The sequence below is a fragment of the Triticum aestivum genome, chromosome 4B, assembly GCF_018294505.1.
Source record: "Triticum aestivum cultivar Chinese Spring chromosome 4B, IWGSC CS RefSeq v2.1, whole genome shotgun sequence".
Classification (NCBI taxonomy): domain Eukaryota; kingdom Viridiplantae; phylum Streptophyta; class Magnoliopsida; order Poales; family Poaceae; genus Triticum; species Triticum aestivum.
The window spans coordinates 660469919-660472687 of NC_057804.1; positions in this window are offsets into that span (position 1 = coordinate 660469919).

A 2769-nucleotide genomic window follows, 5' to 3' on the forward strand; every position below is an offset into this window, starting at 1 on the left:
TCAGAAAATCAGCAAGCTGAAGCTCCGAGGGCACACACTGAGGGGCCACAATTCTGTCTTGCACCTGAGAACGAGTGTAGGAGGCATCAACACCGATGTGCTTGGTGAGCTCATGCTTAACAGGATCACGGGCAATGCTGAGTGCCCCAGTGCTGTCGGAGAGCAGAGGGGTCGGTGTAGCAGTGGAAACACCAAAATCCTGAAGAAGCCATCGTAGCCAAGTAATTTCTGCAGTCACGGACGCCATAGCTCGCAGCTCAGCCTCAGCACTGGAGCGAGATACAACATTCTGCTTCTTGGTCTTCCAGGCAATCAGGGAGGAGCCAAGAAAAACATAATAGGCAGAGAGAGAGCGGCGATCAGTGGGATCGCTGGCCCAGGTAGCATCACAGTAGGCCTGAAGCTGAAGAGAGCTGGAGCGAGGGAAGAATAAGCGACGAGTCACGGTACCACGAAGGTAACGAAGAACACGAAGAAGGTGACTGTAGTGAAGTTGAGTGGGAGCAGAGACAAACTGACTTAGAATGTGCACAGCATAAGAAATGTCAGGACGAGTGATGCCTAGATAGACAAGGCTCCCAACAAGATGGCGGTAGCGTGTGGGATCTGCAAGGGGTTCACCCTCACCAGGACGAAGATGGAGACCAAACTCCATAGGAGTGTCAACCGTGCGCTGATCAGTGAGGCAGGCACGAGTGAGAAGATCTTGGATGTACTTCTCTTGAGAGAGATAAATACCCTCAGGGGAAGAAATGATCTCAAGTCCAAGAAAGTAGCGAAGAGAACCCAAATCAGTCATCAAGAATTGCTCATGTAGACGTTTCTTCACAAAATCAATGAATTGGTGGTCAGCCCCTGTGATAATCATGTCATCAACATAGAGTAGTAAAAGGGTGCGACCGCGAGGAGAAGTGTGAATAAACAGAGCAGGATCATGAACACTAGCAGAGAACCCGATCCTTGTGATGACGGCGGAGAAACGCTCAAACCAGGTACGTGGAGCTTGTTTCAGCCCGTAAAGAGCGCGCCGAAGGCGACAGACAGTGCCATCAGAGACAGTATAGCCAGGAGGCGGCTGCATATAGACCACTTCCCGCAGCTCACCATTCAAGAAGGCATTCTTGACATCTAATTGAGAGATGGACCACTGCCGAACAGCAGCAACAGCCAAAAGAGTGCGAACAGTGGTCATGTGAGCAACAGGAGCAAAAGTCTCATCATAGTCACGACCATACTCCTGCTGGAAGCCACGCGCAACAAGACGAGCTTTGTAGCGCACGAGAGAACCATCTGAATGTGTCTTAACCTTGTAGACCCATTTGCAAGTGATGGGTCTAACGCCTGTAGGCAGGGGTACAAGGTCCCAAGTGCCTGTGCGCTCAAGAGCATGAATTTCCTCTGCCATAGCATGCTGCCATTCAGAATGAGCAGCAGCCTCACGATACGTAGACGGCTCAACAAGAGTGGTAGCAGCAGCAACATAGTACGCAGGAGGCTGGAGAGTGTGGCGATCACGCAGATTATACCGAGGAGCAGGAGGGGTAGGTGGTTTTGAAGGAATGGGACCCAACAGGGAAGGAGTGGAAGTGGAAGTGGGCGCATCCGAGGGAGAAGGGTGCCGAGCACGACGGGAGTAGACAAAAGGAAGCGGAGAGAGAGGGGAAGTGGAAGGTGGCGCATCAGAGGGAGAAGGGTGTTGAGCACGGCGGGAGTAGGTAAAAGGAAAAGGAGAGAGAGTGGATGGCTCAACCCGAGTAGGAGAGTCAGGAATAGAAACCTCATCCTGTGTAAGCTGAAGCTCATGAGCAGACACAGGTGAAAGGCTAGGAGTGGACCTACCAGGTGACGATAAAGGTGAAGAATCAGGTAGAGTCAAAAAAGAGAGAGGCTCGACTAACGACTCGGTTGTGGCAGTAGAAGAATGACGAGGGTAGAAGGAGCGAGACTCATCAAAAGTGACATCTTTGGAGATTCTCAGTCTTCGAGCAATAGGGTCCCAGCAACGGTAACCTTTGTGCTCCAAACTGTAGCCAAGGAAAACACATTCAACAGACTGAGCAGTCAATTTGGTGCGTTCATGAGGGTGAAGAAGAACAAAACAGGCACAACCAAACAGGCGTAGACCACTATAATCAGCTGGACCATCACCTAGATGATCAACTGGTATCCCTCCCTAAAGAGCAACAGAAGGCTGAATATTAATGAGATAAACAGCGGTAGAGAAGCCTCAGCCCAAAAGTGCGGGGGAACAGCAGAAGATAAAAGAAGAGCCCGAGCAGTCTCAAGGACGTGACGATGTTTGCGTTCAGCCACCCCATTTAGAGCGTGTGCACCAGGACAGGAATACTGAGGAAGGGTACCCTGTTCAGCAAGGAAACCACGAAGCGCACGAGATAAGTACTCGCCAGCCGAATCAGCACGAAAAACTCGAACAGAGGAATCATACTGAGTGCGAACCATGGTAGCAAACGACTTGTAAATTTGAAGCACTTGACTACGAGATGACATAAAGTAGATCCAAGTGTGGCGAGAAAAATCATCAATGAAAATTATATAATATTTGTACCCCCTTTCGAAACAAAGGGGGCAGGACCCCATACATCAGAGTGAACAAGTTCAAAAGGTCGTTGAGAAACAGAATTACTAGAGGGATATGAAAGTTGTATCTGCTTGCCAAGCTTACAACCCATACAAGTTAGTGAACTATCACCAGATACAGACCCTAGAACACCACTCCTAACCAAAGAAGACAAGCGGGAGCCACAAATG